General features: G+C 38.1%; 1 protein-coding gene and 1 long non-coding RNA gene across 10 annotated transcripts in view; one reads left to right on the top strand and one right to left on the bottom strand.

Moving 5' to 3' along the window:
* The window catches only part of Gstcd (glutathione S-transferase C-terminal domain containing), a 114,307-nt gene that overhangs the window by 33,815 nt on the left and 58,110 nt on the right, over nucleotides 1-22,382 (top strand). The gene's annotated exons all lie outside the window — the stretch shown is intronic.
* The window catches only part of LOC128105610 (uncharacterized), a 111,652-nt gene continuing 96,322 nt past the window's right edge, over nucleotides 7,053-22,382 (bottom strand). Inside the window, exons 3-6 of one of the 2 annotated variants that reach the window (XR_008216398.1) lie at nucleotides 20,750-20,775; nucleotides 18,056-18,221; nucleotides 13,553-13,840; nucleotides 7,053-8,651 (exon numbers count right to left, since the gene is read on the bottom strand). This is a non-coding gene — a long non-coding RNA (uncharacterized LOC128105610). The remainder of the gene's footprint in view (nucleotides 8,652-13,552; nucleotides 13,841-18,055; nucleotides 18,222-20,749; nucleotides 20,776-22,382) is intronic. The other variant, XR_008216397.1, reaches the window with a different exon arrangement.

Raw genomic sequence — 22,382 nt, 5'->3', positions numbered from 1 at the left:
GGCTTTTACATAGGTGCCCGAAATCTGAATTCCGGTCCCCATGTTTGCTTGGCAAGTACTTTATCAACTGAGCTATTTTCCCTGCTACCATCCCAAGTGCTTTCTTATGTTCAACTTAATATAAATATCATGCTTCTTATCCATTATAATTGCTCACGTGCATGCCTTTTCTTCTCAGACACACTGTAAGTTTTTGAGAATAGTAGTCCTCTGGATAGGTATGTAGCAACTTTATTAAGTTGAATAAATTCAAACTACTTTTTCTGTTAACCTCAGTTCTCCCTAAACATAGGAGATTAATTGAGATTGTTTAGTTTGAAGAAAAGAAAGCTATAGATTTGATGTGCTTTATTATTTTTATAGCCTGGGAGTAAATTGCTCGAATCATTCCTCTTTACTCCCAAACATCTAACTAGTCCCAGGAACACTCTGTTACACAGCCATACTGCAGTTGCTAAAATAGGATATTTAGCTTAGAATGTATTATCTAACCTATAGTCTACTGCATGTGGCATATTTAATTTTATGTCTCTATATTCTAACAAATAATTTCTTGTTTTTTTCATAACAATATAGTTTCTCAAGTAGTTAAGGTTTTTATTTCCTTTTTTCTTGACTGTGAATTTTTATTTATCTGCTGTTTCCTCAAACTAATCAGTTCCTCACTTTGTCATTATATTTGTTCATTTGCTTGGTCCTATAATATAAAAACATACTTTCAGAATTACTTTAACCACATTTGTATAAAATTTTTACCTAAGTTGACTTCCATACAGTTTATACTCTGTATGAACTTAAGCTGTGCCATCAAAGTTCTCATGAAGATAATTACAATCTCTTCAAGATGAATTCTGTTGTTAAAAAAGAATGAAGGGTTTAAGTCATTATTAATCATGTCTGCTGCTTGAAAAGACTTGGTAAGCATTTCAGTAGTTGACGAACTACCTCATACTACAACAGAATGTTCAAGCAATTACATACTCTCTTACCATAGAGTAATACTGTGTGACTGCCTATTCTTTATGATGAGCTAGAGTAAGTATTGTTTGAGCCTGAAACTCAAGTCCAGAATCATTCTTTTCTTGTGAATAGTCTTGTTCTGAGTTCAAAAACAGGAATGGATATAGTTTTTATTCTTAAAACCTACAACAAAGGTGTCCTATACTACCCCTTCCATGAACTCTTTGCCTTTGTAGCTTTCTCTGGTCTCTGCTAATTCTTAGATGGGTGAATCCTCTCCTAAAAATAGCTACTAACTCAAGGTAATTGTATCAGTCATTGGCGAGAAAAGACCCCGAAGTATTACCTGAAAGATGATAAAGTTGACAAATATTTTCATCTCATCCTTTCCCTCACCCTTTCCTCTCTGACTTCTCCTCCCCCCATTTGCATATGCTAGGCAAATATTCTTGCCTCAAGCCACATGTAGCCCATCCTTATGACTAATTTCCACCTCTTCATAGCAAGGTATTTTTAGATCCATCTCTATATATATTAAGTATAGATGACTAAAATTTTTAATTTTAAAACCTTTTGTGATAAGGACCACTTAAGTAAGTACTAAGTTGTCCCCCTCTTGAATTCTGTAGAGTATTTAGGTTATAAACAAGGAGTTGATATATGATATAAACTAGTTAAAATAAGCCTCAATATAAAGTCATTGCTCTCATCCCTACCTGCCATACTCTGTGCCTCTACAGACCAACTGGACTGTGAGGGCTAGCAAGCATTCTGCCCCCAGCAGCACTCCCACCCCGTCCTGTTTCTGTCATGTAGCACAAGGGGGTTGGTTAATCGAGGGGAAACTGTGGGCAACGCCTTTGGGAGGAGATAGAGCTGAGTGGGGAATGGAGGTCTAAAAGGAGTCTTTCCCTGTGTAGAGGAGTCTTTGCTATTCTTGCCAGCCCTGCGGATATGGAAATACTTAGGAGCAGGACTTTGGCTAGTCTTGTCAGAAAGTTGGGAGTTCCAAAAGTTGATGATAATAAAATTTTCTAACCACACGTCAGTAGTGTCCTTCCTCAGACACTCCCAATCATAAAACTTGTTCTAGGGCTTTCAGGTAGAGTGCACTAGTGCTTTTTGGTGGTAAATCATTGCTTCTCACTCTAGATATCCATCTGTACTATTTGAAAGGCTATTAAAACAGATTGCTACTTCACTGTTTCTTGGGTAGGCCACGAGTAGATCTCTTGCTTGCACTGGCTTTCTGGGAAGTATATAGCGGCTGCTGCTTCCGTTGCTTGGGGAAATTGACGTAATTCAAGGCTGCTCCAGGCTTTGCTCCAGATAACATAGACAACATCAAAACTTAAAGAAAAATTCCCTTACAACTGAATTCCTTTTCCGTTTTGATCATAGCATAAGCCAGATGTCAAAGCTATGCATAGCTCTTAGCATTTTGCCGCCTATGGAATCTTACTATATAGAGCAGTTCCACTGGGAAACGTCAGTGGAACTAGAAGTCTCCTAATAAAATAATGAAATAAATTGTTTCTTTCAACAGCTTTCTGTCTGAAATACTAGTGTATTCTTCTACTTTACCACAGTAGATATGACTCAAAATTAGCATATATATTTTGTTTCTTTTAAAAAGCACATTAGGCCAGGCAGTGATGGCACATGCCTTTAATCCCAGCCCTCAGAAAGCAAAGGCAGGCAGATCTCTGTGAGTTCAAGGCCAGCCTGGTTTACAGAGGGAGTTCCTGGACAGCCCAGGCTATAGAGAAACTCTGTCTCAAAAAACAAACAAAAGCAATAAAAAGCACATTAATGATACAAGGTAAAAAAAAATTCTCCTTGACATTTTTTGTTTATAATTTAATATCTTTTGAATTTTTTGGTATTTATTTATTTATTTATTTATTTATTTTTTTTTTTTGGTTTTTCGAGACAGGGTTTCTCTGTGTAGCTTTGCGCCTTTCCTGGAACTCACTCTGTAGTCCAGGCTGGCCTCGAACTCACAGAGATCCGCCTGGCTCTGCCTCCCGAGTGCTGGGATTAAAGGCGTGAGCCACCACCGCCTGGCAATTTTTTGGTATTTAAAAAACTAAAAACACACTAGGAAAAGTGAGATCAAAGGTTTTTTTTTTTAAACTGAGGAAAATTTCCCAAATATAAAATTGATTTTTTAAAAATTTTTCTAAAGTTATACTTAACTATGAAATAAAAAATCTTGGCATATTTAACTCAGAATTCTGCAAATTTATTACTGTTTTGTTGAGAGTGAAGTTCTCAACAAACACTTAATTTTATGTCTTCTTATCTGAAGTTAAGTGCCTCAAAAATAGTGTATATAAACACAAAATGTCCATGAACTTGTTTAGAACGTAATAAGACTGCAATGAAGAGGTTTTTTTTATTTGCCTAGCAGTATTCTTGACTCAGTTCCAGAACAATGATAAACATTGATAAGCATAATAGGAACATAAAATGTTACAGTCACCCTAGAAAATCCTTTGGGAATTTCTAGCCTTTAATTAGTTGTTATTAATTAATTTTTATTTTTAAATTTTGTGTAATATATTTTGATCATATTCTTTTTACTCTACAACTCGTCCTTACCTCCCTATGCACACAGCTTCATGTTTTTTCTCTCTCAAAAAGAAAAAGGAAAAAAAGAAAACATGTCAAAGCAAACATAATCCATAGGAAAAAATGCCAGGCCTAACTAAAGCAAACTAGAAAGCACACACAAATGCAGAGTCCGTTTGGCAACCCCTCCTGGTCACGGGCCTGCCCTGGAGTGTGGTTGGTTTACCCGGTGTCGCTCCATTGGAGAGCACTGATTCACCTCTCAGCAGGGATCCATTGTACATGGCTTCCTGGTAAGGAGTGGGACATTGTGCCCACTTTCCCTTCTCTGTGCTTGGATTTGTGTCTTGCTTGAGTGTGTGCAGGTCTTATGAATGCTGTCAGAGTCTCTGTGAGTTCCTACGTGTGTAAGGCCTGTTGGGTCTGGAAGATGCTGTTTCCTTGGAATGGTCCACCGCTTCTGGCCGCTGCCGTCTTTTCACCTGTGTTGCACAGATCCCTGAGCCTTGAGGGAGAGTTTGATAAAGGTATCCCTATTTAGGCCTGAGTTGCTCCTAAGTCTCTTCCTCTCTGAACATTTTCCAGTTGTGGGTTTGTCCCAAGGGCCTGTGACCTATTTCCAATTCTTGGCCACATTAGCAGTGCCAGGTATAGATTCTATCCATGAAGTGGGCCTTAAGTCCAAGCAAAAGTGGTCGGTAAGGCACAGGGTTTGTAGCTAGGTGGAGTTGTTTTTCTCCTCCAGTAGCATTAGAAGTACCTTCCAGCATATACTTCCAGGAATGCTTGTCAATACGGTTGCCCTCTAGTTGGGCAATTTCTCCATGGTCATGACATAAGTGTTGTCTTGAGCAATGGGGCCTTACTGTCTGATTGTGGAGGGTAACCAATAGCTTGGCAATAACCTGTAATGTTTGGGGAGGGGTTATGGGACTCCTTTGGTCAATAACTCAACAAGATGTAATCTGGAATGGGGCAGGGGGCGGGTTTTTCTTAGAGTTATAAGTTGTCTAGTTGGAGCACTTGTCTCCTCCATTACAGGGTGACTCCATTTCAATCTCTTTCATATATGTATGTATTTTAGGGAGCTTCTATAGAAGTAGGTTTTCATATATCTTTTCAAAAGGCCTTTAGTGTGGATAAGCAAGTATTATGTAGTACGATGTAGAGTCCTTTGGGTATGTGCCCAAGAATGGTATAGCTGAATCTTGTGGTAGATCAATTTCAGCTTTCTGAGGAACATCCACATTGATTTTCATAGTGTCTTTACAAGTTTGCATTGCCACTGGCAATGAGTAAGTGTTCCCTTTTCCCTTCATCCTTGCCAGCAGCTGCTGCCATATATTTTGTTAATGTTGGCCCTTCTGACTAGAGTAAGATGAAATCTCAAAGCAGTTCGAATTTGAATTTCCATGATGGCTCAGGGTGTTGAACTTTTAAAAAGTGCTTTTAGCCATTTGTGTTTCATCTTTTGAGAACTCTGTTTAGTTCTGTATCTCATTTTTAATTGGGTTGTTTTGTTTTCTTGGTGTTTGATTCTTTTTTTTTTAAGTTCTTGGTATATTTTGATATTTTCCTATGCCAATGAATTCAAGCCTATTCCCCACTTTCTCTTTATCTGATTCAGGGTGTCTGGTTTAATGTTGAGGTCCTTAATCCATTTGGAGTTGAGTTTTGTGCAGGGTAATAGATACAGATCTATTTTCATTGTGCCCCCTAAGTTTGAGTATGTGTTTTCGTTTTCATTCGATTCTAAAAATAATTTAATTGCTTTCTTAGTTTCTGTCTTGACTCAATTTTCATTCACCTGTGAATTGTTCTGTTTCTCTGGCACCCTATGTGACTTAAAATCTTAAAACCACATAGTGTATGGCTCATTTTACTTTACTTAACTTTATATTCTTTTATCTCTTAGACAAGATCTCACTATGTAGCCCTGGCTGGTTTAGAACTGTGTAGCTTGGGCTTACTTGGTTTTTTTAATTTTTTTTTTTTTTCCGGAGCTGAGGACCGAACCCAGGGCCTTGTGCTTGCTAGGCAAGCGCTCTACCACTGAGCTAAATCCCCAACCCCAGCTTGGGCTTACTTGGAACTCACAGACATCCATTTGCCTTTTAAGTGCTAGGATTAAAGGAATGGGCCACCATGGCCCATTTTTTTTTTTCAATCATTTTTGTATCTTTTTTGTTTTTGTTTTTTTCTATTGTAAATCATGAAACTAGATTTCCTTCTTTTCTTTTTTTAAAAGTGTATTAACTGTGGTGTATAATCAAAGAGTAAATAGATAAGTGGTTTTTTTTTTCTCGACTGTAGAGGGATGTGTTATGATTTTTTTTTTTTTACTTTTACTGATTCTTTGTGGATTTCACATCATGCATTCTGATTCCACTTATCTCCCCATCTCCTCACATCTGACCTCTGCCCTTGCAACCTCTCTACAAATCAAAACAAATTTAAAAGAAAACCCCTCCAAAAAAATCCAAACAAAATAGAGAAACAAAACAAAAATGAAAAAGAATCTTATTGTAGAAGCTGTAGTTTGGCCCATTGACACACAGTTTACTGTTTAGTCCATAGGAACTGTTCATTACCATGAGTCATTGTCTGGCTCTGGGCATCTGGTTTCTGCTACACCACTGATAATGGGCTCTCACTGGGGCTCCTCTTGGATATCCTGTTGTTGTCCTGTGTCATGGAGATCCTGCTGTTTCTGATCTGCAGGTTCATCCCCTTCACATGCTCCAGCAGTTCATAGATTTGGTGGGGTGGGCCAACTCATAGCCCTGGTTCTGTGCCTGGGTGGTAGCTGGCTTGGTTAGCTTCCGGGACAAACATTTTTCTGTCCTCAGGACAGCCTTCAAGAACCCTTTTTATAGATCTTCACAAGCGGAGACCAGATGGCTTATTTCCCAGAAAAGTTTTTAACAGCCAGTGTCTAGAGCTGATGATATTATATGTTTTAAGAGGATTTTTGAAAATAGTATTTGATATGAGGAAATATCTACATGATTATACATTTACCTGAAGTTTCTTTTCATTAAGACACGTGTACAATTAAATGACAAGTTGAGTACTACTGAACAATGAAGGGCATTTGGATGGGTTTCTAATCCCATGGAATCACTTGTTACTACAGTAAGAAGATGTGAGAGTCTGTGATGATGCGAACTTAGATTACAGACTCAAATATGGCTACTTAGTTATATTTTACAGAGGTTGTATTGCATCAAAAGAGTAAAGTAGGATTTAGATGAGTGAGGAAATTCTTGTTTCTGATACCCAGCACTAGGCAAGGCTTCTGATTCTTCCTCATTTGATGCTGAAGTGCCATTGTGGAGAGACAGTGCCATCCGGAGACCTTCCTGGGCCATCTGAGCATCTTCTTGTCTCACCATGTAACAGTAGCATTCACCTTCTCTTAGGGCTGGGGATGTGTGTGCACTTCAAGAAAGTGGCTTCTAGAAATTTTCATCTTTTTTATTAGTTTTCGCATCATCACAGATAATTTGTACTACAGTTAATGGACTTTGATGCTTTATAATGAGGCAGCTTTTGCTGGAAATTTATAAATATTTCAATGATTAATGGGTAAATTTTTGATGTAAGTAGTGTTCAAGTTACTGTGTGGCATCATGAAAAATAGGGAAAAACCTTTTGCTCTGAACCAAAGATACTTGTAACAGTGTTCATTTGCAGACCTCGGCATCACTCTCATTGGAGAGGAAAGGACTGGCTGCAGAAAACGTTGGCAAATGTAGCTGTCAACTATATACACTTTCCCAGAAAGCGCTGAAAGACAACTTTGTTTCTAGTTAACTAAAGTAATGCTATTTTACACAGAAAGGAGTATCGCTCACATAATTGGACTCATTTCTTTATACATTTTTTTAAGCATTTCACAGTAAATAGCATAGTTTTTAAACTTAAATCTTCTTGATATGGTTAAACATGCGAGAAATATTTTTTATACCTAAGTGGTCATAATTATATTTGGAGATAAAACCATTAATAATGAATGTCCTTACTTTTCTGCTTATAAAAACTAATGAGCATTAGGTCTTTCAGTTAAATTGGCATGCTCTGTGCTATTCCAGACTGTTATAATAAAATCAGCTCAACTACACAATGAACTATTCTTGTCTGTGCTTTAAACCACTTCCTCTCGGTACCCAAATTCATTCATTAGTTTTATTTAATTAGGCCAACTCCCATTGCAGAGAATCCTGATGCAAGGAGACTTCCCCAAGAGCTGTGCAAGCACAGTATCTCACAAGCACTGAAGCAATGTAGTTGTCTGAGATTGATTTATCAGAAAGAAAATAGTATCCTTAAGCACAGGGTAAAAAAGGTAGTTATAATTAGAAAGCTGTATTTAATAGCATACATATATAGTACTAGTAGTGAACCATATAATGCATATAGATATATATTTTATAGACTTATTTGTAGAGAAATTGTTTTTATGTAGGAACCTGTACTTACATTTATAATTTGACCATATTCTTTATTCATAAATATAAAAATTTTATTAGTTCTATACAAAAGTAGACATGTTATATTTGATCACACAGGTTGCATTTCATTTTTTATTCCTAGGACACTCCTTTATCTTAAAGACAAGTTATTTTCTATTAAGACTTTACTCTGGCATATTGCTATGAGAAAATGGAAGTATTTTGTGGCAGTATCCACATTTAACAAACTAGATATTTAAATATTTATTGATAGAAGGTTCCACAGGATCACAGTTACGTTTTCTCATATTCTTTCTCTGTCTGTCTGTCTGTCTGTCTCTCTCTCTCTCACATACAGACACACACACACACACACGCACACACACACACACACACACACACACACACACACACACACACACACACTCCTCTTTATGACCTAAATAATACCATCACTTAAAATTTCACAAAGATCTTAAAGGAGCTCTGACAATGGGCAGAGACCATAGCTCTTCAGTATCCAAATGCATCTGATGTCGGAGGACAAAGAAACCTCTTTAGGAGTTCATGCAGTAAACCTTCAGAGAGTAGGTTGGATTGGAGTGGCATTCTGGAGATAGCTGGCTGGGAAACTGGGGGAATTCAGAAGATGTTAGGCATCACCTGCGATGAGAAAGTCAAAGCTGTTGGAGAGGTTAGGTAACTAACACTCATTATGTGACACACAGAAAAACACATGTCTGTCAATCAGCTGAACTGAGACTCAGGGTCTCCATATCCTGTGCTCCATGATGCAGTCATCACTTACAGCAGATCTCTGCCTGTGACCCACACTATATGGTTAAGACAGTACTAACTGTATTGCTACTGCCCAAATAAAATTATAATGTAGCAACTTAGGGAAAGGAAGCCTAATGACATTAGAGTATTTTAGAAGAATAGTTCATCTTTCATAAGCTACTTAAGTTCATACAGAACTTCCTCTAACAGTTGCTTTCAGTAATCAGACCTGTTCTAGACAATTGGTGCTCAATATGACCATTCATAAAATTCCAAAGGTGTGAGGAGGAAGGTTCAGCAACTAAGTATACAGTTATTCTGTGAAAGCATCCTATAAGTAGATTTTTCTATGTTTTTGATAATTCCTCAGAGAATGTGAACATTTTTGCTGTTCATGATACTTACTGATTTCTAAAACAATTTTATAAGTTTATTTTTACCATAATAAATGTTCATGGGCTTCTGCTTTATTTCACTTTCACTGACATTAACTCACAGAATTCAAAACAAAACAAAACAACAAAAACACCCAACTTAACGGCTCATAAAGGTAATTCATTATTTTATTTTTCTGTTTTTTAGCATAGCAAGGTTGAGGTACCATAGCAAGATATATTCAGGTACCAGATTTTGCTTAATAACTGTGTCTTGTCAATTTAAATGGATTCTTAAACAAATAAATGTATTAATCTTATCTTTATTTGCTAAAAACATTTTCTGAGATTGTTGACTTTTTAGTTTCAGTTAACATATTTTTCTCCAATAGAATCAATCCATAAGCTTTGTATTTTAATTCCACCTGTATATAGAAAACCATTACAATAGCAGGTAGTTTCTGGTAGTTCTTTGAATTGACAGCCTCAGATAGGTAAAGCAATATACAGCTTGATCTCATAAGTCAGCTGGTAATGATCAGATCAGAAATCTAAGAATGTGGAGGGTGGGGATACATGCTGTTTGTTGAACATTCCTGGATGAGGAGTTCATAGGGTCACTGAGAAAGGATTTTATTAGAAGAATTATAGATGAAATAGATATAAGCATAATGGGGAGCTTGGACGGGAGCTCAGGCCAGAGCACCAGAGATAGCATGGTAGGGTTTCTGGAGAAGGAAAACCCAAGCCCAATGGCAAAAGAAAGGATCTCTTAAACCTTTCTGAGGGTGGGAGTAGTTTCACAGCACCAGCCTACCCTTAGGCTGATTCTCAGGCAGGAGGCAGGTAGAGGAGCAGAGTGTGTGGCCACCAGTACCCCCTTCAATATAAACTCACTTCTCCAGATCACGAAGTCTGGCCTGACACCTGGAAGTCTAGCTAGAGACTCAGACAGTGTCTTAGTACCTGCTGCTGTTAGAGAAGGCTGCTGTAGCATGGGGCTTCTGAGGCTGGAGCAGCAGCTGGATCCTAACTTTACACTCTTACATTTATTATATCCCTGCCAAGTTTTGTTGGTTTTGTTTTGGTTTTATTGTTTTTGTTTTGTTTTGAGACAGGGTCTCTCTATGTAGCTCTGGCTGTTCTGGAACTCACTATGTAGATAGGCTGGCCTTGAACTCACAGAGATCTACTACGTTAGTTTTTATGTCTCTATTTAGCAAAGTCATTAAAATGCCAGTGTGTTTTCATCATACTTTAGGAGCCAAAGAAATTTCTAATTGTTGAAGGAAGATAACATGCCTATTTAAAAAGAATTGGTAATTCACCTGATCCCCACTGAAAGAATGGCTCATGGGGCAGAGTGGAGGCTACTTGGCCCAGTTGCTCTTCCTTCTGCGTGGTTGGCTGTCAGTGGTTGTGTTTAACTTTAAATTAAAAGGGTGATTCTCTTCAATTTGCTTTCCCCACAAAATAGATGGAGCTATGAGGGGACTCAGACCAAGATTTCATGTTTGTAAATCTAATGTCTATCGGTATGACCAGCACCAAGCCAGATTTAGTGACTGTGACTGTCTTAGGGCTTCTATTGCTGTGAGGAGACACCATGGCCAGGACAACTCTTATAAAGGAAAATACTTAATTGGGATGGCTTACATTTCCAGAGGTTTAGTCCATTGTTATCATGGTACAGTATGGTAGCATGCAGCAGACATGGTGCTGGAAAAGTAGCTGAGAGTCCTACATCTTGACTCGCAGGCAACAGGAAGTGGTCTGAGACACTGGGCATAGCTTGAGGATATATGAGACCTCAAAGCCCACCTCCACGGTGACACACTTCCATAACAAGGCCACACCTCCTAATAGTGTCACTCCCTTTGGGGTCCAATTTCTTTCACAGCACCACAGTGACTAACAGAAATCATGTCGGAGGGTGGGCAGTGTGAGAGTTAACTGGAGTTATGAAACATGATATTGCATTTATCTACTCTGAGTACTCCAGGAAGAAAACAGTAAAAATACAAAAGAGTTATCTTTGAAATATGTAAGAACTGCTAAATGGTCTTATTAATTAAAAAAACAAAAAGAAACCAGAGCCAGATATTGGGGTTAAAACTGAGAGATCAGAGGAATAGGATGAGCCACAGCCAACCTCACCTCACCAACTCCTCAGCCTCCAGAGAGACCTACTTCCTGTATGCCTATGCCTACATGCCTTTCTGTCCCTGCAATCTCATTTCCTCTCTCCGCCCAGCTATATCACTTCCTGTCTGTCTGTACAGACCTCCAGACCTCTATGGTTGGTGCTGGGATTAAAGGCATGTGTCACCATGCCTGGCTCTGTTCCCCAGTGTGGCCTTGAACTCACAGAGATCTGGACAGATCCCTGCCTCCTGAGCGATAGGATAAAGGCGTGTGCTACTATTGCCTGACTTCTATGTTTAATATAGTGGCTGGCTTTTTTCTCTGATCCTCAGATAAGCTTTATTGGGGTGCACAAAGAAAATACCACCACATTTCCCCTTTTTGGTCTAAAATACACAAATACACACACACCAATATCTGGCTCTAGGGTTTTTTTTATTAATAAGACCATTTAGCAGTTTGTCTTACAGAGATGTGATGCTTAAAAATGTGGTCATAGTGCTACAACTCACTGTATATGGACTCAACAAAAATTGACTTTTTTATTATAGTGAAATGTATTCTTGTTAAGGAAGAGTCACAAACACAATACATGAGTTACTCAAAAACAATCTTTAAACAATTAATTGTTTTAAATTGTGTACCAAAATAGTAGAGAACACAGTATGGCAGTTGTTGCCATAATCTCGAGTAGATGTCTCTTTGGATTTGAGAAGCAGTGCCCGAATAGGACATATGTATACCCTTTACATTCATTTGTGCAAGATCTGTGCTTTATGTAACCAAGAGCTTTGGTCAGCTAGTAAAAGATGCATTTGCTGCTATTTGGAGGCAGAGGGAAGGAGGCAGTAGGAAGAAAATGAGGAGAAAGATAGAGAGGAGGGCAAGCTGGAGATAGAGAGACAAGTGAGAATTTCAATATATATTCAGTGAACTAAATCTAAGTCAGGTGGCCTCTAGTAGGGCTTCCTGTTTGAGGAATTCATATGAACAGGCAACTTCAATAAACTTACATTGCTTTGGCGTCTCTTAGAACTTGTCTTTTTAAGGAATTAGTAAAGACTGTTTTGTGATACTTTCTTCTGAGACTTTGATCTTAATCAGCTTTTAGCCAGCTGTGTCCCCTTTAAGAATATAATTTCTTTGTTTCTTAGGGACTACTGTGTCAGAAAGACAGAGGCAGCAGGTGCCATGAGAGGCCAGAAAGAAGGGGAATTAGTTCATGTTTTGGCAAGTTTGCAAGCAGCTCAAGAGGGTCTTGACTTTGGCCATAGAGCAAGTAAGCGCTGGATTATCATTGGTTACCATTCTGTAGGAGACGGCTCTGACTCAATTTATCAGACTTACTTTATTTACTGAACATAAAGCAGTGTTTTCCTGGCTTATTCATTCTATGAACTATTATTTGACTGTGATACTTCATCTAAAGATTTTCTTTTCTTACTGAGTCCGTTGAACACCGTTTTGTTCATAGTATGAAAATGTGCTATTTCCATGCAGTTGACTGCTGACTGGCTTGCCTTGTCACTTCCTTCATGGAGTATAGCAATATAGGAGTATACTGTAGAAAGAAATGTGGTCAGAAGCAGTGAGAGACTCACTCGCGTCTGTAGTGTTGCTTGGTCACTTTCTTCTTGGGCCTTAAGTTGATGTCTGTGTCTGTGTGGTTTGTCACCCCTGTTAAATCTGTGTGAATCTGAACAGTCTATTCCTAGGGTTGCTCTTTACTTGGGCATTGGCAGCTCAAGAGCTAGGGACCAGGTAGGGATGGGTCTCCCCACCAAAGAAGACAATTTCTAGAAGTTGTGAGTAAGACAGCAGTACATGTTGTCAGGCTGGAGGTGTCTGCATCTTCATTCCCTGAGGCCAGATTTCAGGTGTTTTCCCAAGGGGCTCTGTCACATAGAACATAGTCAGTCTTCCCTGAATAATTTCTGTCACCTAATAAATGATTCACATTGGAGCTGTCATCTCTATGGTGGGCACCTGACTAAGGGGGTATATGAGTGACAGATTGTAATAATAAGTTTACCTGAAATCTTAGGTGAATGTGTTCTGAAACTGAAAGATTCTCCTTGATGCTTTTTAAGGGTATTAGCATTTTTAGTACCATGGCAAGCCACAGTTTATTCAGAGTTAGCTCCTTGTTGTGAGTCAGTTAGCGTCTAGTTTAGAGGAGAGATATACACAGAAACACAGGACAAATAAGTACATCAAAGTGGATGTAGTTCTATACCTGACCTGCTGACATGTCTACCCTCTTACCTCAAAGAAAAACAGAAGCAGGTGTTAATATTTTCCCAAATAATGGTTTGGTCGTGTTTGGTAGATTGTTTGTTGCAGTATAATATTGACATTTCAGAACTCTGGGTTGCCATTTACAGCAGCTGGTTTCTACTGATGAACTTTTTTCTTTTTGTACTTCCAGATACTCATAAGCTTTTAAAATTTGTTCATAGTTTTAAGTTGAATCATACTTTTACTTAAGTTTAGATTCTCCTTGTAGTTCTGTTTTTGTGTGGTACCTTTTGGGGGATGATGAATCTTTCAGTCCTGTAAAAATATGTAAAATATGACTTAGAGTTTGAAAGATTAGTCAATCCATTTGCTTTAAATTTGGTTAATAACAAACTTCACTTACCCAAGACAAACACATTTTATGTTATTTATGTGTATGGATGTTTTGCCTGTGTGTATGTCTGTGTGTCTGGTGCCTGCAGAGGCTAGAGAGGTCATGGGATCCCCTGGAATTGGACTTAAAGGCAGTTGTGAATCACAGTGTCAGTGCTGGGAATCAAGTCCAGGTCCTCTGAAAGAGCAACCAATGCTCTTAACTGCTGAGCCATCTCTCCAGCTCTGAAAATAAGTGACTTATACTGTATCTACTGAGTATATAGCACATTTCCTATATTTACATAATGAACAAGACAAACATATCAACTAATGAAATATTTTGGTAAAATATAAAACCTGTCCAATGTTAAGTTTTTCAATAGCTTTAAAATATTTTATTACTGTTGTAGGTTCAAGTAAAATATATAAAGTGGAGTCTTATGTAACTATTAATTTATATTACTGTACATCTCCAGTAGATAATACTTATTTTTAACTCTGTAATAATTCATTTATTTATGAGTAGCTATATCAGGTTTAGAGAAAGAAATGGCATATTAGTATATTAGTGTGCTCATGCTGCTATAACAAGATACCAGACTGGGTGTGTTTAACAACGTAAATAATTTTTTTCTTAGTTCTAGTGGCTAGAAGTCCAAAGTCACATGGCCAGCACATGGCTTTCTGGTGAAGATCCGCTTCCTGGATTCCAGGAGGCTGCCATATTGGTCAGTCCTCATGTGGTCTCTCCTCCCAGGGTTTTGTTCTTTGTATGTGAACATCAGTGCTCTTATACTTTAGCTCCACCCTCATTATGTCATTTTGCATAATCACCTCTTTAAAGATCCTATCTTTAAAGATACAGTTATGTTGAAGGTTAAGTCTTTAGTGTGTGTGCATGTGTGAATTGGGCATGGAGATAATAATATAGTCAAAACAGTTTTTATTAGTGATTATGAGCTAACAAGTTCCGTGAATCTTACTCTCATAATATTCAACAAATGAACATTTGGCTAATGAATTTTTTCTCTGTAAACTTCTTAGAATAAATTAGAAAGTATTTCATAGTTCCACCATATCTTTCAAGGCTAGGCAAGGAAACAGACTAGCGAGTATGATAGCTTTCAGAAGTTGTTTTGCTTTGCCCTGTATGTAGAGTGCATGGGACAAAGAGAAGGTCTAGCAGTTGGTCTAACCATTTGTCTAACCGTTCTGGATGTTCCAGTGTAAGCTAGAATAGTCTATCACCTTAAGCCTCTGACTTAGGATCCCACATCGTGGTGAGTACTCATGACAGCAAACTGCTCACCTCTGGAGGAAGAAACCAGCGTCCCACAAGCGCTTGTGAGGTCATGCCTCAAATAACCTAAGGACCTACCACTAAACTCCACACCTCCAAATGGTCCACAGCACTTCTTAATTGGAACTATCCTACAGCCTAGTCCTTTAACACATGGACTTTGGGGAACAGTGCCTATATTCAAACAGTTCCAAGGAGATTGCTGCATTGTTGGCCTCGAAAGCCAGAATTCCTTGCATGCTGGGTGCAAATGTACAGGGTGATATAAGCCATTGAACACTTCGTAGTATTTGCTGTCTTTGTTCCTTTGGCATTCTTTAGGGGTATTCTTTTATTTCTTATGTTGGAGAAGTAAGTGTTACTGGAGCCCTAGAGCTGGAGTAGCTGGAACAAGGTGAAACTGGAGACAAGGACTGTCTGTATCAGCTAAAGTCACAGGGGATGGAGCTGTTGCAGGAATGGGAGGAGGGAGAAATGCCCTGGTCTGGCCTGCTGCTGCAATCTTGCATTCTCCAGTAGCACTCACTGCCTAAAATTACTGGCAGACATAGAGTCGGGAAACAGAAGTGTGGCTCCTTGGTGTGTAGGACAGAGCCAGTTTGAGACGGTGATTGGATATCAGAACAAAGGTCTGTGCAAACTGTTGGTTTATTTGTACTAAAGATGCAAATGTTATTTTTCTTGATTAATCTTCACTCTTATAAATTACATTCATGACTATGGATTCATAGAGTAAGACAGACTTCTGGTGAAAATCTACCTTTCTCGAGTTTTCACTGAATAGATGTGGTATGATTTAGCTCTCTTTTTCTTGTTGTCTATGAGGTGCAAAGGCACAGCGATCTAAGCCATTTACCTCCCAGTGCATTTGTTGTTATCAGCTAGCCTTGTTCTTTTTACATGGTTGCATGTAATACTTTGTTATCATACCCCAAACACCCTTCCTCAAGTGCTGTTTTAATTTTATTGTTTTTTTTTTTTGTTTTTTTTTCTTTGGTTTTTCGAGACAGGGTTTCTCTGTGTAGCTTTGCGCCTCTCCTGGAACTCACTTGGTAGCCCAGGCTGGCCTCGAACTCACAGAGATCCGCCTGGCTCTGCCTCCCGAGTGCTGGGATTAAAGGCGTGCGCCACCACCGCCCGGCTAATTTTATTGTAATACATTAATTCATACACGGGATGGATTGCTATGTGAAAGAATTTATAAGTGTGTGACTTTAATTTTTTTTTCAGTATTGCTGCAGCATGGCAGTGTCTACATCCCATATGATAGAACCAGTATTCACCACTTTGGTCTAGACTGAAATCATTTCCTTATGGTCTCTTACTGCCTGGTTTACCTGTTGAGTCGGGATAACTGGGTCAGCTGTTCCTTTGGTCACTAGACTGTGGATTTTCACGTTGACTTCTTGGCAGCATTTTCTGTTTTGAACAGTTATACACATTTCTTTGCACATGCTTTAACAAAATTTGCTAAGTCTGTGTGACGAAACTAGGAGACAACTCAACATGGACCATATTAATAAAAACTCTAAGCACTTTGTTTTCCCTTCTTAAACCATTTAACCTGATGGTGGACCTAGAATGGCCATCTTAAAAGGTCTTCTAAGGGCTGCTTCTCAAACCCCAATTCACGGTAGTGTCCTATGTCATTCTCTTCTCTGAATTTGTAGATGCCACCCCCTCCTTCTCTCTCTCTCTCTCTCTCTCTCTCTCTCTCTCTCTCAGCATGTGTGTGTATGTATGTTTGTAAAGTTATTCTAACACATAGGCAATTAAGTTCTTAAAGTTTGGTTTCACATTTTACGATATTATAAGCATATTACGATGTGAGGAAATGATTAGTTTTCTTTTTCATGAAAGAATTCTATAGTTATTTACTTTTTCTTTTAACTTGAAACATTTTTTTCACAAAAACTTTTTAAAAAACTTTTAAAAATTGTTTTTTATAAAAATAGCGTAATGTTTTTATCTGCTTTTGTCTGTATCTGCATATTTTATAGATACAGACTAAGCATTGTTGCCTTGAAAATTAGCTTGTAGCTTCTTTTGACACATTTTTTTATTAGAAAGAAAAGATTACATCTATATTTCATTTGTTACATTCACTAGGCAAATGTGCTGGGATTGTGGAGTAAGGAAGCTAGAAATGCATTAGTTTCTACAGGAATATAAAACATTTCATTATTCAAGGGCTAAACCAATAAAAAGCTCCAACTGCTCAAATTTTCTACCCTTGAATGTGTTACACATGCATTAAATTAAATTCAGACTAAGACTAATTATAAATATTTGTATGATAGAGTATCTGGCTAATTTTTATTAAATGTTAACATAATGTTTATATTGTGCTCCTATGATCTGTAAGGAAGTAAAAGCAAAAACCATGAGGATATACTTTTTTTCTAAAATGTTTTAATTTAAATGAAAAAATAATGTTATGTTTTCTAAATACGTGAAGGGGATTATACTAACTAATTAAAATCAATTTCTTTAAAAATAGTATTTCATCTAGGTAGCACACACTGACAATCCTAGTGCTTGAGAAGTAGAGGCAGTGAGATCAGGAGTTCAAGACCAACCTCTGCCACAGTCTCAGGCCAGCTTGCTACATGAGAGGTTTTTCTCAAAAACTGCATAATAAATAAATAGTGATATTTTGTTTTAATAATTTCTATTTAATTGGAGAAATAGGAAACTTAAAAAACCACTGTATCCTGTATACATACACACATGCACACATACACATGTAATTGTCTTTCTTTTTTCTTGTCCTGACATAGAACATCTTTGTAAGTTCAAAACTTTGTGGAGCCAAAAATAAAGAAGAAACAGGCAATACTGTGTAGTGAAGTTACCTTAACCCGGACGACCACCTTATAAACTCGGGTTGATGCTGCTGCTTGTGACCAGTTGGCGCCTCTGCTCTCTGCTTTGCTGTTCTCTCAAGTTTTACTGCAGGTTGCAGTCTGCAGGTTTCTGAGGGCTTGTCTATCTTCCTGCCTTGTGACTTTGCAGGACTTCCTAGAATACCAAAACTTACTAGCAATAAATAGTTCAGCTAGAAAATTTCGCAGCTCAATGTTTACATTGCTCCTTTGTCTTTAACCTGCCAAATTTCTAATACTGATAAGTATGTAACTTACAGAATCAGAAAACAAATGTTACTTGCTTGTTTGTATGTCATACGTGTTTTTACAGAGGTTGGCAGAAGAAATATTGGAGCAAAAGGCCATTTCATTTAACTTTAGAATAGCAACCTGTGTAGAATGTTCTAGTTTTAAAACCTAGCATGTATGAAGTTGTTCTCTGTCTGCCCTTTTTTAGTGTTTTTCTTTTATGTAGCTTTTATGTTAAATACACTGAGGTATAGATTTTCCCCATGTAGCACCTGAGAAAACTTGCTTTACAAAAATGAACTCCTAATTATAGTCTCCAATTCTAATTTATACTAGGCTGTTTTCTTCTCTAGGCTGAGGAAGTTATGTTGGCTGATTTTTCTGGGGCCATCATCTCTAATACACTACTGTATACTTCTGGGAGTCTGGTGACTTTCTCTGTGCTCCCTCGTCTCCATTCTGTCCGATTAATGTTCATAATAGAAACTCTAGTCATGCCCAGCCTCTGGTCTCTAAGGGAGAATTCTTTATATCATGGAAGTTTTGGAAGTTCCTCTTTGTTAAAAGCTGAGTGAATTATTTATATTAAATAAAAATGTATTGATACTTTTAACCAGATACATTCTGATAGCAAAGGGGGTGAATTTTGAGTTTATGTATTTCCGACAAGTGAGAAAGTTCATATTTCTACATCTTTGTATTAAGCATGTATATACATATATGTGTTTAAATGTGTTTATATGATTATCTTTCTAATACTAATTACCTTTTATATAGAATTTGTATTTTTCAGGCATAGTTTTTTTCCTGTGTAAATCTGCCTATTTCTTAGCATTTCTCTAGCATTCCCAACCAAAAAGAGCTTTTTTTCCTTCATCACAAATCTGACTTTCAGTGCACAGCTTAGATGTTACATAGCGGCCTTTTCTCAACCTCCCTCCCTCCTCCCTCCTCTCCCTTCTCCCTCCCCCTTGTTCTCTCTGCAGTATTACATTTTGATTGTGTGCTATAATTTAGGTGCCTGTTTTCTCCTCAAGGGGTAGTGATTAGTTTAAAGGCATAACCTACATACAGACTCCTACAATCTACCAGTGGCAAGAGGAGCCAACCCTAATAATGTTTGTAAAACCCTTAGTTTCTCAGTTGGCAGAATTATGTGCCTCATAAATTCAGGGTATTCTTTATGGCCCCATTGTTTTCTTATATAATTAGAATTATATCAATGAGTATTTCTAATCTGTGACCTCTTACAGATCTCACAGTGTCTGAGATATAGTGAGGCTTTTTTCATTTCTGTTTGGCTTGGTTGATTTTATTGTTTCGTTGGTTGACTGGCTGGTTAACAGGGTCTCATGTATCACAGGCTGGCCTCAAGCTTCTTATATAGCCTTGGATTCCTAATTCTCCTACATCAGTCTCCCAAGTGCTAGGGTGCCATCACTCATGTTGATATAGTGTTTAATGTATATATTAAGAAATCCTTAATAAACTTTGTTTAATAAAGGCTTATAGCAACTCAGAAGAGGAGTGGTTGGTTCTGATTGTGGGATGGAGGAAGACTGCACTGTTATTGGCATTTGAATCTTCACATCTGAGACATAATTTTAACAGGTAACATGGGAAAGGAAACATTTGAAGCTAGGAAAAGCATGGAATTTCAGAAAGTGCCAGAGCTGTGCTTTACATTAACAGTAGAACCTAAATCATCAGATTTTTGTGAATAAATGCGTCTGAAGGTAGGTGTAGGCAAACAGAAAATAGTGGGTTTGGTTGACAGTGTATATACAGGCTATATGTTACATTACAAAATCTCAGTTTTTAAGTGTATATATGCTTAGCATACGTGTACTTAAATATTATTTTACAATGGACTGAGGGGTTTCTGGCAATGTTTTCATAATACTATACCAATTTGACAGTAACAAAAAAACATTCAAAGTATTTCAGCTACGTATTCTTCTGTTTGCTTGAAAAACTGAAACTGTCAGCTTTTAGAGACTGTAATGTCATTGCTCTGTATTCATATATATAAACAAGAGGGACAAATATTTGAGTGACAGCTCACCTTCTTGATAAGGGAAAACTGTGAAGAGTGAATTGCATGAAGTCAAGGGCCCTTTCCTAACCTTCAGTTGTATATTCTGTAATACCATAACTAAGATTTTCTGTTACACCCTGTTAAACTTTTTGTTCTGATATGCTTTCAGACTTATATAAAAGTTGCAAGAATAGTACAAAAAATTCTAATCCAACTTTTAGACACATTTCTCAGTGTGAATATTTTGCCAAATTCTCTTTATATGTATTTTCCCTGTCTCTACCCCACCCCCCACCCTCTACCTCCAAACTGTTTGAGATGGTTTCAGATGAAAACATTTGTTCCTGCATACTTTCAAGTGTTTTTCCTAAAGCAAACAGAACTGGGACTTTTACCTGGCATGCACAGGACCCTGGAGCACCTTAAAATAGAAGCAAAAGAAAATACAGTTACATTTTCTTAAACAAACGAACAAGACAATTAAAAACACCACTAAGTTGCCATGGGTATAATATTATTGTCTAAAACACAGGCTCTATTCAGATTTTATAATTTACCCCCTTGATGTCTTTTATATCCAGAGAAAAGGACCCTGTTAGTTATTTCAGTTAGTTATCACATTTGGCTGGCTGTCATCTCTCTCTCTCTCTCTCTCTCTCTCTCTCTCTCTCTCTCTCTCTCTCACACACACACACACACACACACACACACACACACACACACACACTTTCTTTGTCTTCTTGACCTTAATGACTTGGAAAAATAGGACCATTTGCTTTGTACATGTCTCTCAATCTTACTTTGTCTAATGTTCACTTGACTAGACTTGGCCGTGTTCTCTGAGCTAGACTAACACAGAACGTTTTCTTTGTAGTGGATCACAATAAAAATAACAAAAACACCCTTAAAAGTTGAGGTTTTGTTTGTAAGAGAAATACTGTTGTAACTCTTTACAGCATTGGCAGGGTTCTCAGCTCTCTAACTTTTGGTTCAGGTTTTTCATTTTTAGCCTTTAGTAGTGTAGGGTAAAAGGGCCAGCCAAGGAAACGCACTCTGACCCTGAAACCAGAGCCAGTGAAAGAAACACACTCTGACCCTGAAACCAGAGCCAGTGAAAGAAACACACCTGGCCCTAAAACTAGAGCCAAGGTTAAAAAGAGCCAGTGAAAGAAACACTTTGGTCTTGGAACCAGAGACAAATCTGCCCCTGATCAACTGAGCATGAAACCAACCAATCCCTGAGCAGGAAAAACAACCAGTCCCTGAGCACAAAATCTAGCCAATCTGAGCTTGTTCAAGCTCAAGGGGATTGAAATCCAACCAGTTCCAACCCTGAAAATTTTCTCCCTGGAAAACCTCCACCCCTAAGAAGCCATATATTAACCCTATGCCTGTTCACTTGACAGCTGCCCTTCACCCTGGCAGAGACAGCCACTCTCCTGGATTCCTCTCTCCCAAATAAATCTCTTGAAAGAGTTTTGGGTGAAGACCTTCTTTGGCCAGAGCAGAGCAGAATCTCTCTGGGAAACTCTCTTTGCAGAGTGGAACAGAGAAGCAATGGGCATCTCTGCTGGGAAACTCCCTCGTAGAGTGGAGTAGAGAAGCAATGGATCTATGCTAGGAAACTCCTTTAGCAGAACGGAGCAGAGCTCAGCTGTAGCAACTGTCTAGGAGAGGAGCAGGTTTGCTACATCCTGCAGGGAGACCATCCCCCACTGGAACCCAGCTTCAGGTATAGCCTGACTTGCCAACAAATCAGGATACTTTCTTTCCCTTTACAGCTGTAGGTATCGCCTGACTTCCGGCAGTCAGGGTACCTTTCCCTCCAGACTCTAACACTTGCAAGTACTATCAATAAAGTATCATGTGATAACATGTATTATACAGTGATTCTTCCTCAAATTACTAGTTTGTCAAGTATACTTACTGTTAAATAAAGGTAAATATAGAGACTGTTTGGTAAGATGTATAATAAGCTGGTGTCTCATTTAGTGGGACATGGATCTGGATATGAAACAGAGCATTGTG

The sequence above is a fragment of the Peromyscus californicus genome, unplaced genomic scaffold (assembly GCF_007827085.1).
Source record: "Peromyscus californicus insignis strain IS unplaced genomic scaffold, ASM782708v3 Scaffold_9__1_contigs__length_137607984, whole genome shotgun sequence".
In the NCBI taxonomy this organism is placed as follows: domain Eukaryota; kingdom Metazoa; phylum Chordata; class Mammalia; order Rodentia; family Cricetidae; genus Peromyscus; species Peromyscus californicus.
The sequence above is the reverse complement of the archived record's forward strand: the minus strand, read 5'-3'. Positions and strand labels throughout refer to the sequence as shown.